Here is an 18,138-nt window from a genome sequence, read left to right as displayed (position 1 = left end):
GCTATGCTAAGCACAGCAGAAAATTACCAATATTTTAATAGAAAATATAATTAAAATATTTTAGTAGAAAATCACCCAATTGCCACATTAAAGGTCTTGGGGGGCCGGATCTGGCACCCGGGCCTTATGTTTGACACCTGTGCACTAAACTGTTTGCAAGAACCCTGGAAGCGAAGAGCTGTGAAGCCATGATGTCAAACTCAAGCACCTGTCTAGATCCCTTTTGTGGTACAATACAACAGTAAACAAAGCGATCGAGATGGATGTAGACGAAGTCGTACATTCTGTGTTGGCAACGATTCCCAAGATCGAGAATTTAAAGCTAGAACAAAGAGAATGTTTGGTGAATTTTATCAAGGGGAAAGACATTATTGTGCTTCTTCTTATGGGATTTGGTGCATTACATACGTCACTACCAAATAGCAGCAGTTGGTTAAATAAAACAAAATACGCACCTACCATTGAGCAAATTAATCCTAATGCTGTGAGGTCAGATGGTTTCCATGAAGTGAAACCGGCTGATGAATCAGGCTAGCACTATGGAACTTCAATAGAGATTTTTTCATCAGCTTATCTTCGTGCAGATGTTGTGTTACCTGGAATGTTCAGCAGTATGCCATTAAACTATCTCCGTGGAGACAAGCAGGTGATGGCAGCAAGCATGTGGTGGAACCTCAAAGTGCCATTCACAGTATTTCTATAAAACTGTTGTGCACATCCCATTTGTAAATCTAAAATTAACATAGTGAATAAAGTGAACACATTGCACATTGACTCACAGTGCACAAGTAAAATGTTTTGGATTTGAGGATGTCAACGTGACTGAGCTGCATACAGACGCGTGTTTGTGGCTCTTTCCTTGTAGAGGGACCTGCTGACCCTGGTCCTGTGGCTGATTATTCCACTCTCACAGAAATATGTCTCTCATTACCAGCAGCATCACAGATTGATTACAGTCGCCTTCACTGGGGCACACTGTGTCTGATTGGTCTGTAAGGGAGATAATTGCGTGTCTTGTTATTGTTGGAAAGTCTGGTTTTGTTATATGTGGACTTGTCATTCACACATGAGTCCAGTACTTCTATCAGACTTAAGGTCAGCTCTGTGTGTGCAAATGAGGCCACTGCATGATCATGAAAGAAATCAGGAAAGTAGTTTCAGTTTCTGATGTTATGACAAGAACAAGAATTCACAAATCAATATATTTTAGGTTCTATATTATACAAAATGAATTCTTGTGAGCTTTAAGTTATCTTATAATGCTGTTACCTCATCAAAAACATACCTGGAGTTGTGTTTTGTTTTATTCACACATGTTTGAGTAATCTTTGTTTATTACTCTGTCATCTCCAATGCTCAAAATGCTCAGTTTCGCCTTGTGATATCATGTAATGGTAGTTTTCAAATTAATAGCTACGTTAAGTTCAGTAGAGATTGGCAATTCCAGAATAGAAATCATCCAAATGATTATACTGAAGATTTAAAAACACAGTGGAGCACTTCCTCTGTTACCACATGACATCACAAGGTGGAACAGAGTGTGAATGAAATGTGTGGATGGAACAAAACACAACTCCAGGTATGTTTTTGATTAGGAAACAACATTATAATTAGATCAGAAAATAGGGTAATATACGCTCTTTAAAATCCTTGTGCACAATAGAATATGTTTCCACCATGCTGAGCACTGTAACTCACTTTGATATTATTAATGCTTGTGGAGTGTGTCTAATTAGTTTACGTGAGGTTATTTTGAGGATTATTTTCAACAGCTTTTACCAGTGATTTTTGAGGATCTCTTAATGACAGGCAGGCCAACCAGTCATCCATCTCTCTCCTCCTTCCTACAATTACCAGCTCCTATAATTGCTCATTATTGTTGGTGAGACATAGCTGTGATTGTGGTCGTTCCAAAGGTCAAAGGGCAGCAAATATTCTCAAGGCGGGTTTTTTCTGCTTCATTTTCTGTTCACGAAATTGTGTTTGATCAGTAATCAACCAGGCATGAAATTAATTTGTTTTCTTCAGAGATACAGATCCGCATTTGAGAGGTCCAAAGCAGCAGTCATGAAGTAGTATTCCTTAAAGGCCCTATCACACATGTTTTGGATTATTAGTCTGTCTAAATCTCTAAAGCTCAAAATGCTGTGTTCCAACTTGTGATGTCATGAAGCAGTAGTTTTCAATTTAACAGCTATCTTTTGCCTTTTGATTACTGGAAATTGGACACACATTTCAGGGCTGAAATTATCCAAATTATTGTAGATAAGGTGAATGGAGTTTAAAAACTCATTGGAGCACTTCCTGTTTTACCACATGACATCACAAGGTGGAACAGGTTTTCAGTTTGAGAGAAGAAGTCATCCTAAATATGCAGGTTTTCTGTGTTAAACATGTGTGAATGAAACAAAACACTAGGGCTGGGTATCATTAAGAAATTACTGATACGATACATATCTCGATACACACGCCACAATACGATACATATCTCGATACAGTGCACATATTTCAAAACGAATCAATATGGTTCAATAAAAAAATAAAGGCCAAATCATGGCTGTGATACTATAAGTCTTTGTTAAACAGCTTCTTGTGTAAAATTAATATAAAAAACACCCATTTTAATCATCAAAACATGAAATGTGTCTCATAAAAGAGTTTCCTTCCTCAAAACGATAGCACTGTAACAAAATAATTTAGTAAAATATCCCAAAAAAATACACTTGGTGATATGTCGATACAGCAGCCCACGATATCGATATTGTATCATCACATTAAACCATACGATATATAAATATTTTTGCACACCCCTATAAAACACAACTCCAAGTATGTTAATGAAGAGGAAACATTATAACACAGATCAAAATAGAGTAATATGGGCTCAAGAGAAGAAGTATGGTGGCCTTAAAGGAAAAAAATATAAACACACATTTAGAAATATGCAGGTATAAAAACAAAAGCATAAATTCCAAAAATCAACAGGATGGAGAACTCATGTTTGTGTTTGTGTCTTGGAATTCGTGTGCATATTTTACATCTCACTGCTTTCTTTCATACAGAGAAAGTCTTATGCATATAGTTATGTAATCTACTTCTGACCCTTGTAGTAATTTACATTAAACCCACAGTATTGTATCACTGCCTGCCCTCATTAACCCCTCTGTATTGACCTCTAACCCTTGAACCCATCCTAATATCCCATACACTGGGGTCACGCCCTTTCTCTTCTTCTGTCACTTATCTCCTTTTTCCACAACAGGTAAACCGTCTAATCACCTGGGCCCACTTGTTAACCTACATTTGTTGAGCTTGGTTATAATGGGATGTTACTGCAAGGAATTTAAACTTTCCTTTCAAAATCTGTATTCCCATGTTTTTACTCGTCGCAATTCGAAAATCCTTTTATTTCTTGGATTTAGGCGAACCTTTTTAAGACTCAATTTTCACAAAACAACATCACAGACATGTTCAGAGTGTCCTTGAAATTATGAGGAAAGAAAGCCCTGGGACACACACTGTACTCTGCGCAGATCAAAACCAAAGACATAGATTCAAAACTCAGCCCGTGAAAGTCAAAGTATTTAAACTCTCATAAAATTGGGAGCTACTTAAGACTCTCTTCTTCAAACAGACGATATTAGCCGTTAATCTCTGTGTGAGTGAATGGTGACATAAGCAGGGAGCAGGTTACGCGCTCAGCTAATTTGTGTAACGTTCAGGAACAATGGGATTTTTCAGTGTGTGTCATCCATCAATGACTAATACAATGTGGATTCTGGCCCACTGGGAGTTTAACTGTTTTCTCATTTAAGGCTCTGTAACAATGCATTGGCGATGTCATTACAATACAGGCAATATACGCCCGACCCTCACACCAGCATCTTTATAATACAGGCTTATTGTGCAGTAAACAATCAATGTAAACAATGAAGTACACCATGAATACCACTGGCTTTCATCACAATAGGCAATGTGGTCTACAGTGATCAGTCGTCTACACAGTATTGTATTTATTGTATTTGTTGTATTTATTGCATTTATTTTGGGCAAGTAAAGATTTACATTCTTATACAATGGAACATGTAACATAAGTGAAATCATAATAGAAATGAAAATAACCACAACAAAAAATTTGTCCTAAAAAGGAGTGGGAAGAAGAAAACTTATTTAATCCCACCCCCGCTCTTCTAATCTAACACAATGAGCTATCTTTTGCATTTTCAGACATTTTGCATTAAACAATATAAACTGCTTACAAGTGCGGACAAAGAGTCACTGTTGTAGCTTGGTAGAATAATATAAGCAAACCAACAATGGTAAGGTTAAGGATACGGGACAATGTAATCGACGGTACATAGCAGCAATGATAAGGAAACAACAAACATAAACCAGCACTAAGAAAAAATTATTGTTCTAATATTATGACCCACTCTCTATATACTGTGACCAGACCATATGTTTGTATAACAACTTGAATTTATGGATATTCTGGCAGTAGTCTCTTTACCACTTTTTAATAACTACACCTTAAAGGGCAGTGCAGAATTTTTGGACATAGGGTCTCATTTCTTAGTGAGCCAGAGTGCTGGAGACGTGTGGAGACACTTTTTTAAATATTCCATCCAGTCCTTGTATTTGCAGAGGTCGCTGGTGCTAGGTTAGTGCATGTCAATGGCCATAGTTATCCTGCCACTAAAAACTTACCCACGCCACAAACCACCCGAAGCAAATCTATTATTATGCCAGACTGTCGATGTGAATGTCTGTGTTGATAGAATACTGTAATGTTTGAAATACAACTAACCTTGCGTCGCATGAATCGTCACATGTTGAGGGACTATTTTCTCAGCAGCAGCGGAAGTTTACTTTGCCGGTAAGACAGGCGCTAGGTCATATCAGTCCGCCGCTGCCAAGATTTCTATCAGGAAGTACAACTCGCTGCTGCTCAGACAAATCCTTCAAATGCAAGGTTTGTTTTACTTCTAAAATTATTCTATCAACACAGACATTCACGTGGACAGTCTGGCGTAATAATAGATTTGCTTCGGGTGCTTTGTGGAGTGAGTAAGACTGTTTTTAGTGGCAGGATAACTATGGCCATTGACATGCACTAGCCTAGCACCAGCGACCTCTGTAAATACAAGGGCTGGATGGAATATTTAAAGAAAGTGTCTCCACATGTCTCCAACACTCTAACTAGCAAACTAGGAAATGAGGTCCTATGTCCAAAATTCTGGACTGTCCCTTTAATTAGCCTTAATAAAGCAGAGACACAGACTTAAAATGAACAAATGGTTTATGAAGAGTCAGATTTATTTTCAGTCGAGTTAGAATTAGGAGTTAATGTATTTATTTAAATGTCTTCAAAACTCACTCCTACCTTTTATTCCCTATGCAATATATCAGTACTGAGGTAAAACGAATTGTGCTCAACTTCATCCACACAAATCATAACCTGAATCTTAGCTTTGGCTACAATCCTGTTTTCATGTTTTGTTTTTTTGAATTATCTTGTCTTTTAATATGCATTGTCCCTTTAATAAACAAATGTAGATACCAAACCCATCTATAGCTCACACCACCCCAGTCCTTCACCATCTCCATTGCCTCCCTGAATTCACGTTAAAACTCTCCTGCTCACGTACAAAGCTCTTCATAACCTTGCTCCGGTCTACCTCTGTGACCTCCTCAGACCCTTCACTGCTTCTCGACAGCTCCGCTCCTCTCCCCAAGACCTTCTCCACACCCCACCTGCTCACGTAGCCACCACAGACCAGTTTAAATCTCTGCTAAAAACTCACTTGTTAAGACAAACTTATTCCTTTACTCTTTACTGTTTTCTCTACTGTTTTTTGTATTTTGAATTGTTGCATGGTGAGCTTGAGTGTCTTGAAAGTTGTCTCAGATAAAATGTATTATTATTATTACACAGAAAAAACACTTTAAGTAATTACTAAGCCTTAATCAATTCTTAATACACTGTTTGTTCATTTAGTAGCCCAGATATATCCGAGTAAAAAATAATGATTACAAAACATGAACCATACATTTAAAGTGTAACCTCTCGTACAGATTTCCAGTAGCTCTTTTGGCCCTGTCTAAAATGGTGTCTGGTTTTTGCAGGGCTCTCCGCAGGTGCAGCTCAGGTAAATTGGTGCCTCAGGAGAAGAAGAAGAAGGAGAGAGAGGAGATACATGCAGCCAATGAGAGCAGCCATTACTGAAGTAGTGCTGGCGTGTTCCTCTCACCAAACAAGCTACAGCCACCTGTGAAGTGCTTTATAATGTCTTTGGCCAATCCTATTTTAAAAGTTAATTACATAAACAGTGTACTAATGCAGGTTAAATATTTCACTGTTGGGAAAACTCAATTCAAATCTGTAGTTTGGCTCTTGCCTCTAACTCAAAGATGCAGCCAGGCCATTAGCATTTTTCACTTAGTTAGCATAATTTGATGCTTTTGCAGCTTTGAGCTAAGAGCAGTCATTAAAAATGCATTTGTCTTGATTAAGGTGATAACACAATAGGGCTTGTGGTTAGACACCGTGCAGCAACTTTAACCTGCTGTGTGTGCACTGCCAAGTATTATGATGAAAATGCAGAGTTATTTTGTTATTCTCAAAGTGTCAAAAACAGTCCTGGAATAGCTCTGTCGGTGGCAAATAAATGTTAAAATGACAGCTTTATTGAACACTAACATGCCATCGTGAAACAAAGATGATGAAAATTTGTTGAATTTTAACTTTTATGAGAGTGACAAGAAAATCATTATCATTAATCATGTCATTCTGCAAGATGGTTAAATAGATCAGGTGAAAATGTGGCATGGATGTGTTCAGTTGGTTAAAAGAAAACCTGCTGATTTAATTTTGCTCAGTGTTGGTCTTAATTTGGCCTTAGATTTTTTTTTATATATTTGGTTTTCTTATTAGTACTCAAGTCAAGCTAAATTTCAATATTTAAAGGTGCTGTACCTGATTCTTAAAAAGCGAAAAACAGAGTTAAATTTAAACGGTTTGCAGTGACAGCGCAGTGCAGTTTTTCCTCACTTACTTCATGCACTCTGAACATCGTAATCAGAGGTGGGGACATGCAAGTTGTGACTTGGACTCGAGTCAGACTTGAGTCACTATTTTTAGGACTTGAGACTTGACTTGATAAAATGGACTAAGATTTGGGACTCGACTTGGACTTAAAGGTCAGTGACTTGGGACTTGTCTCGGACTTGAGAAGACTTGAGAAGCACTTTTAAATCTGAATTCTTTCTATTCTGACCATAATGATTCACACTAAGATCTTGTCAAGACATTTAAAAAGGAAAAATTTACTAAATTAATTTATACAACTCTTATATACTCTATAATTACTCGTATATAAATATATTATGATTTTTTTTAAGAACAGTTTATCTTAAAAATGACTTGAAATGACTTGAAGCTCAAAGCAGACAACTTGGACTTGACTTGGACTTGACTTGGACTTATGGGTCAGTGACTCGGGACTCGACTTGGACTTGCCTATATTTGACTTGGGTCTTGACTCTGACTTGAGGTCAAAGACTTGAGACTTACTTGAGACTTGCAAAACAAAGACTTGGTCCCACCTCTGATTATAATCATTCACTGTAATGAGTTTATAAGTGTTTTCCACAACTTTCAGGGGCCAGACCAGTTGCTGTCACGAAAAAGCTCATAACAACTAGCATGCTTATGTGCACGGCTTGATTATCGAACAATAAAGCGCGTTATAGAGGATCAGATGAATACAGAACACAGTGAAATAATTTTGACATTAAAACCTTCAAACACAATATATCTGTACTAAATTTGTTTAAACACATGGAAAAAAATCTGGTACATGAAGTTCAATATTTAAATGATTTACACTCAGCCTTTTTGTTTCATAATAATATAAAATACTTTTCTGGGCTCAGTTTAACTTGATTGCTCTCCAAAGATTTGACCACTTGCATTTTTACAGCCATTAAAAACTTTCAGAATTATTTTTCAGATTTAATTAGTATTTTAAATTAAATAAATGTTTCAAATCAAAATATTTCAAAACAATTTAATTAACATTTTCTTCGCGCCTGCACAAAAAGCACTTTAATCCTTCTGGCATTTGTAAGCCTGTGTGGATTTGAACGCTCGTGTTTTTAAAAGCGCATTTGATTTAATTGGCATATAACAGCAGTTGTTAGATATTTTTTATGGACAACTTTCACTTATTGCATTTGAAATGAAAACTGTTCATCACAAAGTCAGAACAAAGAATTGAAACGACATTAAAGTTTATTACGTGATATTTTTTTTTACTATGAGTCCCACACAGGGAGGCCATCACTCAACGCAAGGACATATTTATAGCTGTTGTTTTTCAGCGGTGATAAAAGTTTACGACTAATGCAGGATTACGTGAACATTTCTACTGCGGATACAAAAGACAGAAGAGGCTCTATCTGCCAACTGACTCACTACATACAACATCATTAAGAACCATTTATATACGTCCAGACTTATGGGGGAAGAAATCATCCAAATGATTGTAGTGACGGTGTATGGAGTTACAAAACACAGTGAAGCACTTCCTGACATCACGAGATTTCCATTTGAGAGAAGAACTCAGTCTAAATATGCAGGGTTTGTGTGTTAAACATGTGTGAATGAAACAAAACACAACTTCAGGAATATTTTTGATGAGGAAACATTATAACAGATCAGAAAATGGCGTAATTATGGACCCTTTAAAATCCATGTGCACAATAGAATATGTTTCCACCATGCTGAACACGGTAACCCATTTTATTATTATGTCTAATTAGTTTTTATGGGGTTATTTTGAAGATCAGCTTTTACCAGTGATTTGTAAGGCTCTCTTAAAGGGCCCATATTATGCTATTTTCTTACCTATGTCATAATGTGGTTACCTCATCATAAAACATATCTGGAGTTGTGTTCTCTTTTATTCACACATTTTTAACACGGAGACCTTGCATATTTAGGCTGAATTCTGAAAACACTCTGTTCCACCTTGTTATGTCATGTGGCATTACAGGAGGTGCTCCACTGTGTAGTTAAACTCCATACTAGGGCTGGGTTAGGGAATTTTTCCTGCGGTGATACCCCCCACCTCTCCTACCCCCCAGTGTCCTTGTTGCGTGTGAGAAAAACGAGCATATTTACATTTTGAGTTTTGAAAGATGATTGGAGTGGAGTTACAATATTTCCAGCGGCACTGAAAACTCTTATTGCGCAGATGCACATGTATTTGTAGGCGACTTTGGAGAGGAAATCTACCTTGGTTGTCTAGCCACCGTGCAAGTGGGTCTGCACTGGAGTCGATGGGATCCTCCTGGTGATAGCGTATGAGTTCGTTGTATGCTCAAACTCTCTTGGGTGTGGTTTCAAAAGTGGTTTGGCTTTGAAACATGTGCCGCTGCCATCTCTCCAGCTCTCATGTTGGTCACGTGCGGCGATGGCGGAGGCCCAACATGCACCACTGTGGGCCTCTTAGTACCGTGGTGATTCATTTTGCGGTTTGCAGCCCTACTCCATACATCTTCACTAGAATCATTTGGATGATTTCAGACCTGGAATTGACAGTCTCTACTGAACAAATGCAAAAGGTAGCTGTTAACCTGAAAACTGCCACTGCATGACATCACAAGGTGGAAAAGAGCATTTTGAGCTCTCAGATGTAGACAGACTAATGACAACGTGTTACTCAGACATGTGTGAATGAAACAAAACATAACTCCAGGTATGTTTTTGAGGAGCTGAAAATATTATAACATGACTAAAGGCTCTCAGTAATCAGTTTTGCATAATATAGGACCTTTAATGACAGGCAGGCAGGATTACGTGGACATTGAAGAAGATGCTCTAGTCTGCCAACCAACTCACTCCATACAACATCATTAACACCCATTTATGCAAGTCTAGACATGTGGGGGACAGTCATTTAGAGAAATATGCTTGAAACACAATAACTCAATGAAATGATGCGACGGGGAAAAATTTTGAAAAATTCTGGCCTTGAAACTATGAAAGGTTCAGTTTGTTGAACCAGGTTAAAATATTGTGGGCAAATAGCTTTCAGGTATTCAGCACATTTGTATTTCAAATATGTTGTTATCTTTCATTTCAATATCTCTAGTTTATTTTTTTTTTAAAAAGAAAAAATCTGTTCCCAAAAAACTATTCATTATTTATTGATTTATTTATTTCACTGAGTTTGCCAGCATGAGCCAAAATAAATAAACCACATTGTGATTAATTAATGGAAGAATCGTAAAACAAGGTTCACAAATATTTCAACATGCTGCAGGGGATATAAAAGGGATACAGAACAGCATGCTACTGTCCAAGTGATTTAAAGCAGGGGTCCCTAGCCCCCGGGCCGTGGGTCATTTGGTACTGGGCTGTGAAAGTGCAACCCCCCCCATACGGCGCGTGGACCAGCCCCCTCCTCCCATACACTGCGTAGATCATCCAACCTCCCCCCTCTATACACCGCGTGGCTCGTCCGACTGCCCCCCCCATACACCGCGTGGACCATCCCCTCCCTCCTGTACTCCGCATGGATCGTCCGACCGCCACCCCGCATACGCCGCACGGACCATCCCTCCTCCTGTAAGTCGAGCGGACCATCCCCCCTCCCATACATCACGCAGACCGTGCCCCCCTTATCATACACCACATGGACCGTCCCTCCTCGTGCAGATTATCGCGTGGACCATCAGCCCCCCCGTCCCACTCCTCCGGTAAATCGAGCAGACTGTCCCCGCTTAGGTCACACGGACTGTCCCTCTTCCCGTATGTCGCGGGCCGTGCCACTAAACCAGAATCTAAAAACAGGTCTAAAACAGGACTAGAATAAGATTTAGCCAGGACTTAACCATGCCACGTGATATAAAACCAGTTTGTGGCACAAAAAAGGTTGTGGACCACTGATTTAAAGTTTGAAGACTTAAATGTATTCTTGTGATTACAATGGTAAAGGTTGTCTTGACCCTTCATGTGTCACTACGAGTCTTTAATTATTCAAACAAGACCAGAGATGTGGGCGGAGATAGGGGGCAGGTGAAAAACTAAATATTCTGAGCAGTTAGGAAGCTTAAAAAAACAGAACAATACAAAATTCCTCAAACATAAGAATCATTGCATCATTTTGAGTAGGCTAATGATGAGGGACCGCGGTTATAACATGTTAAAGGCTCAATTTTTCAAGTTAATTTTTCAAAATATAAGCAGCACATTCAAGGGAACATTTCACAAAGAATTTCCAGCTGCTTGTTCGAAGCCAGAGCATAATGTCTTTGGGTCGTTGGGCAAGATACACCACACCAGTTTATTATGTGACTGTTGTGTAAAGTGTAAATGAGGAGTGAATGAATGGCATAATGCAGTGTCAAAATAATAATAAGAAAATAAAATAAAAAATATGAGTCCAAGTGTTTTTTTTCACCAATTCTGAGACAATAGACAGTGATAAACAACACCTGCTGCAAAAGCTAATCTGTCTGCCACTATGACATATGAGTGAAAAAGATCTTCGTCTGAAAGAACAAAGACAAATTTCCCCAAAGCTCCCAAACAAAGAGCCCTACAAAACACACACACACACACACACACACACACACACACACACATACACACATACAACAAAAATGCAACAAGCTAAACAGTCTGAAAAAGTGTGCTCATTTCCTCTGCATCTGTTCGCTCTCCTCTCTGAGATGAAAAATGTGTACACTTTTGAAGATGACATTTCCAACATGTCTCCCAGGCAGATGTCCCTCAGTGAGACAAGGGGAATTTAAGTTTGTTTTTGACTCGAACGTCATACTTTATGAGTTTAAAGATGCTGCGGTGGAAAGTAACAAGACAAATGTAAATGTACTGTACTCAAGTAAATATTTTAGCTATCTGTTCTTAAAGTACATTTTGAAGTGAATACATTTTACTTTTACTTCAGCACATTTAAGGGCAGATATCTCTACTTTCTACGTTCATTTTTGAACTGGATAGAATAATAAAAAGTTGTTTTCATTTGATATGAGTGGTTGTTTTTAGCATGTTCATGGTGACACTTTGCAGCCTCACTTTTGAGAAGCAAAACAATTATTTATTCTTTAACATTTTAATAAACATAATTTTAGATGTTAAAGGCCATGTAGCTGTTTTTTCTCATGTATCTGAGCAAAACTTCTCTTTCCCCAGTACAGATGTATTGTATAAGCTTAAGTCAACATAAGTCTGCTGTGTAATAAATCTAATTAGAAAGCATTTTATTGTTTGATAATCAGGAAGAGTGAGTTAACATGCTAGTTGTTGTTAGTTTTATTATCACAGCAAAACTCCTCTCTGGTCTCAGAGAATTGTGAAAAGCATGTGCAGAATACCTTTAACTCTCTTTTTTGCCACTTTTTAAAGACAGTAAAAATTAGGTACAGAACTTCTAAAGGGACAGTCTGGAATTTTGGACATAGGACCTCATTTCCTTGTTAGCCAGCGTGTTGGAGACATGTGGAGACACTTTTATAAATATTCCATCCAGTCCTTGTATTTGCAGAGGTTGCTGGTGCTAGGCTAGTGCATGTCAATGGTCATAGTTAGCCTGCCACTAAAAACAGTCTTACCCACTCCACAAAGCACCCGAAGCAAATCTATTATTACGCCAGACTGTTGATGTAAATGTCTGTGTGGATAGAATCATTTTAGAAGTAAAATCAACCTTGCATTTGAAGGATTTGTGCAGCAGTGAGTGGCACTCCATTCCATTCTATTCCATTTTCTTCATCTTATCCAGGGTCGGGTCGCGGGGGCAGCAGTCTTAGAAGGGCCTCTCAGACTTCCCTCTCCACACACACTTCCTCCAGCACTTCCAGGGGGATCACAAGACATTCCCAGGCCAGCCGAGAGACATAGTCCCTCCCACGTGTCTTAGGTCTGCCCCGGGGCCTCCTCCCGGTGGGACGTGCCCGGAACACCTCCCGAGGAAGGCGTTCAGGAGCCAACCGGAACAGATGTCCGAGCCACCTCAGCTGGCTCTTCTCAACATGGAGTAGCAGCGGCTCTACTCCGAGCTCCTCCCGTGTGACTGAGCTCCTCACCCTATCTCATATGGTCAGTATGGTCGTATGGTCAGTCTACGTTCCCACCCTCACCTATGGAATGACCCAAAGGACGAGATCACGGATACAAGCGGACATAATGAGTTTCATCCGCAGGGTGGCTGGACGCTCCCTTAGAGAAAGGGTGAGGCAAGTTGCACTTCCTGATAGAAAGCTTGGCAGTGGTGGACTGATATCATCTAGCACCTATCTTACCGGCAAAGTAAAATTCCACTGCTGCCGGTTAAAATAGTCCCTCAACATGCAACAATTCATGTGATGCAAATTTAGTTTTATTTCAAACATTATTCCCATAAATGAGGTTCTATGTCCAAAATTCTGGACTTTCCCTTTTAAATTCATGATGCCACTCACTCCAGGAAATGCAAGTACAGTAAAGTTAATGTCCCTGCAAAGCATGGAAACATATTGTGTGTGGAAATATGAACTCAGCAGCACAGAATTTAGAAACAAACCTAAACCTCCACTCTCTGTTTCCTCTGTTTCTCTCCTCACACTAAATGGCGCTTGTTTCCATATTAGCTGACAAGGTATTTTCAACAAAAGACTTCTGGCGCTGGCTGTGTGTTTGCTGCTGTGGGCCTTTAATTGGACTGAAAGGAGATGGAGACCTGTTTAATTTGGCACCAGTATTTCTCGATCTGCCAACACAAGACAACAAGGAGGAGCTGGCTCAGTTTCCAAAGCGGACTGGGGGGTCCTGGTGCAGAGTAAAGAGAGACTGGTGGCTGGTCTATCTATTCCACACAATAGTCCAACCCTGTGTGTGGCTATTTCAGGCAGCAGACAGTTTTTCAGTGTATGCATGTGGCAGGTTTTTTGTGTTTTTCTGATTAGGTTTGGTGGGTTTATAACTGTGGTAAATATGTATAACAGTTTTAGACAGATTAAAAAGTTGAAAAGTATTAAAACATTGAAAAGTAAAGTGTAAATTAGTAGACAGTAGCTGAGTTAAAAAATGGAATAGGACCTCTAGCCTTCCTTTGTCACCAACAAGAAAACTTCCAACTTCCATTTGCCTTGATTATTCCACAGTACATAAATAAACTTGGGAATCAGCAACAGAGGCAGGTTAACTGGTCAGATCTATGGAGAAGCAAGCCTGCACATGGTAAAATAATCATGCTTTTAAGATATATTTGAGCTATAAAACACCTGTAGTTGAACAAAGGCAAGTGAGATATATTTAATGCCCTAAGGTGGAACATTCCAGGCGAAGGAATAACATTTCCATGAGAACAAGCAAGTAGCGGACCCTCCACCTTAGAAATTACACAGTGCACCTTTAACAAAATAAAACAAAATAAAGGTGTTTCAGTTTATTTCATTTTGTATTAGTCTAATCATTTGAACATGTTTTGGCCATTGTTGACATAATGGTTGCTAGGTAACTACCTTTATATCATATCTGCGTGTCTAACCAGGAAATAAAATCAGAAAAAAAAAAAGAAAAAAAAAAACCATTCTTGTGAAATGAGTAGTCTAACCTGTCATAACAGCAGACACTTTCAAGGGAACATTTACACAAAGAACTTCCCCAGTTTAATGAAACACAATACTGCAGGCAATCAAATCCTCCTCTGAGCTACACAATAGGAAGAGCAGTTATCTCCACGTCAATGCCCTCACTTCTATTGTTGAGTAATAGTGAAAACACCTACATGAACCATCATCGTGATAGAGCAGAGGGAAGTAAGAGGGGTATTTGTTATACTTTGCAGTGACATAACTCTGGGAGTGTTCCACATTTATCTCTACTGGCTGAATGTGCAGCACTTACCTTAATTATAGTCTGCAAACAAAAATACAAAATGGATTTAAACACATTTTCAGGAGTCTGTGATCAATATGAGTGTGTATAGTCCTGTTTAGATGTTTGATTGTCGACATAAAGGAGAGAGTGACTTGTGATTGTAATTTTATGTGTGAGAGTCTTGAGTAAGGACGTAGTTTTGCATTGGCACGGTGGGGACATGTCACAACCAACATTTGGGAAAGACAAACTAGTCCCTACCAATATTTTCCATTTTATTTTAATAAACAAAAATATGAATGTATTCCAGTATTTTTCCAAACTCAATAGTCTTATTTTAACACATTTTAGTTCACATTTTGTTTATTAGACTTTCTGAGACGTATTCAGTGATATGACGACAAGGTTACTCATGCCGCTGTTTCATTGGCTGCAACAGAGTGATGTCATTAGTGGTGCCAGGAGCATGGAATGGAGAAGCGGCAGGACAAGGCCAGGATCTGAAGATGGTGGCTTGAGCAGGCGTGATTGAAGACGCTGCGCACCAAACTATGAAAAACGTTTCAAAAGGAACTTACTTGGCTTCATCTTCAGTTAAACTTGCCTTATAATGAGTCGCCGTGGAAAAAGAGCGACTATCACCACAAGTGCACCTTCCAAATCGAGCCCTTCTCGTGCACTGTTAGCAGCCGGACTGTGGTGACAATATTCCATGGAAAAATGTATGGACATTACATCAGAAATATCTCATCACCAACAAAAAAATGTAAATCTGCTACAAACTTCTACATCGCTGTTATCCAGTAAAGAATCACAATGGACACAAACTGTACATTTTGCGAACTGTAAAATGAAACCACCTCTCACTTATTTTGGACCTGCCCAGACTCTGTGTGTTTTCGGAAAGAATTCATTAAACATATGGGACGGGAGGGTTAGGTGATAATGTCCCCACCAAAGCTGAGACCAAACCTACGCCCTTGGTCTTGAGAGTCAAGTCAGCTCTTTATGGTCATATTGTGTTAAAACAAAACCCAGATTAAGCCTAACTAGAGTAGCAGAGCTTGTAACGGAGTAGCACTTTCAGTTAGCTTCACACCCTCAGCTGCAACATATCAATATAGGAAACATGTACAACCCATATTCTGGTAATGACTCCAGTATCTGACACTATTTGCCCCAGTCAATCTCACAGCAGGAGGGACCACCCCGCTGTGGTTGTGCGTGGGGGTAACCTGGTTAGTTGCACCGCTCACAAAAACAGGTACACAAATGAGACAGGGAGATTTGTGAGTCTCTTCATTATTTTTTGATGGCCTTCTCCTTTGTACAGGATCCACAGCAGAGGGCACAACAGTCTGGACACTGAAGGTATGCACCATTATTGTGAAGCTAATTTGCATATGACCTTATCTGGCTCACAGAAATGCAAGGAGAAACAACAATAACATAAATTCCAGCATCCCAGTCCCTCTCCCATAGTCTTAAAGGTGCTGTAGCTGATTTTACTGACTTAAAATGTTGTTAGTTTTAAATGGATTGCAGTGGTCCAAAGTTATTCCTCACTTACTTAATGTCTTCTAATTATCCAGCGGATTGTGCTAACAATAACTAGCATCATAACCGTGCTGATACACCTGATACTCGAACAATAAAACACTTTAGCATTAGATACAGGCGGTACATAGTGGACATATTTTGATCTCAAGAGCAGCTTATACAATATATCTGTACTGAGGCAAGAAAAATTTGCTCAGATACATAGAAAAGAAATTGAGTACAGGCCCTTTAAGACACACTTTCCTTCCGTGACATCAGCATGAATTGTGTGGTCGATGTCTTTTATACTTTTATTTTATAAGTTTGAATCTTCCTACTGAGCTTTGTTTTGGTGTCATAGTGTTTTTGTTTGTTTTTGTCTTATAAGGCTATGGACGACAGTAGCTCAGTTGATGGAGTGTTTGTCCACTGATCCAAAGGTTGACGGTGCAATTCCAGCTCCTTCAGATGAATGCTGTGTTGATGTTCTGTCCTTGGACAAGACACTTAACCTAAAAGGTATTGGTATACACACATCACTGGTGCAAGGCTACTGCAGTGAACATAGAAAGTGAGACAAGAGATAAAGCCTGCAGTGCACACACTACAAAATGGGTTCAAGGAGCCTCCTCAAGTAGTGTAAAAATGTCCACCAAACTTCAGACAAATGTGAACAAAAGTCTGATCTGAGTCCATCCAGAAGTGGTACATTTTTAGACCCTTCACCAGGAAACTATATCTATGGGTCATGTACATGATGTAATTTTACTTATCAATGTAAAACTTATACATCCAATGACAAGGAAGACTAGGAAAATCAAAGGGACAATTACACTCTCCACCAAAAATATCATTTACCTTTTAAAATTCCTGTGTGGACTTATGTAGGAAAAAGTCTAGAGCACTGAACACTGAAATATCCAGACATCGGAGCAACATTAGAAATGGAGACCTAAGAAACCATGTAGCTGCCCATTTTAAAGAAGCACAGCACCCATCTCCTCCCTTAAATATATTGGGATAGAGTAGGTGAAGCGCACAAGAAGAGGAGGGCATACTAGCAGGCTGCTCCTACAAAAAGTTTTTACATTTATTCCTGAAAAACGCAGGCTCCTAGTTGTCTGAATCAAGAATATGAAATTAAACATTTCTTATTATGTTATATTTATTTCTAATGTAATATACTTGCCCGATGATAACATATGTTTGATGGATTTGTGTAATGGCTTATTATTATATGATGTACAGTGCATATTATGTTATATATTTTGTTGTGTGGACATCTCCTAAGGCTCACTTTTGGATTGGCCAACCAATCAGTGGACAGAATGTTCGTATGGAGCGGAACACAGTGAGAACCATGACCTGACAAAGATCCACTGATCGAAGAGTTGGTCATTCGTTAAATACAGTTTGGGGTAAGTGTGCAGGCTTTGTCTCACTTTCTATCAGGATACTTAACCTACCTTGTCCCTAGTGTCTGCATACACTGGTGTATGAATGTGTGTGTGAATGGGTGAGTGGTTCCTTGATGTAAAGTGCCTTGAAGGTGGGAAAGCGCTATAGAAAAATATGACCATTTACCATATGCCAGGCACTCCAGAAACCAGCTTGATTATAAAATGTGCTACACAAAAGAAATTGGATTGGATCTTAAATGACAGCATTGAAGTGGAGAGTTCACACATTTAATCTTAGTTACAAAGTGT

Source organism: Boleophthalmus pectinirostris, unplaced genomic scaffold, assembly GCF_026225935.1.
Source record: "Boleophthalmus pectinirostris isolate CB_2022bp ecotype Guang Dong unplaced genomic scaffold, ASM2622593v1 HiC_scaffold_18, whole genome shotgun sequence".
In the NCBI taxonomy this organism is placed as follows: domain Eukaryota; kingdom Metazoa; phylum Chordata; class Actinopteri; order Gobiiformes; family Gobiidae; genus Boleophthalmus; species Boleophthalmus pectinirostris.
This window is presented reverse-complemented; position numbering follows the sequence as displayed.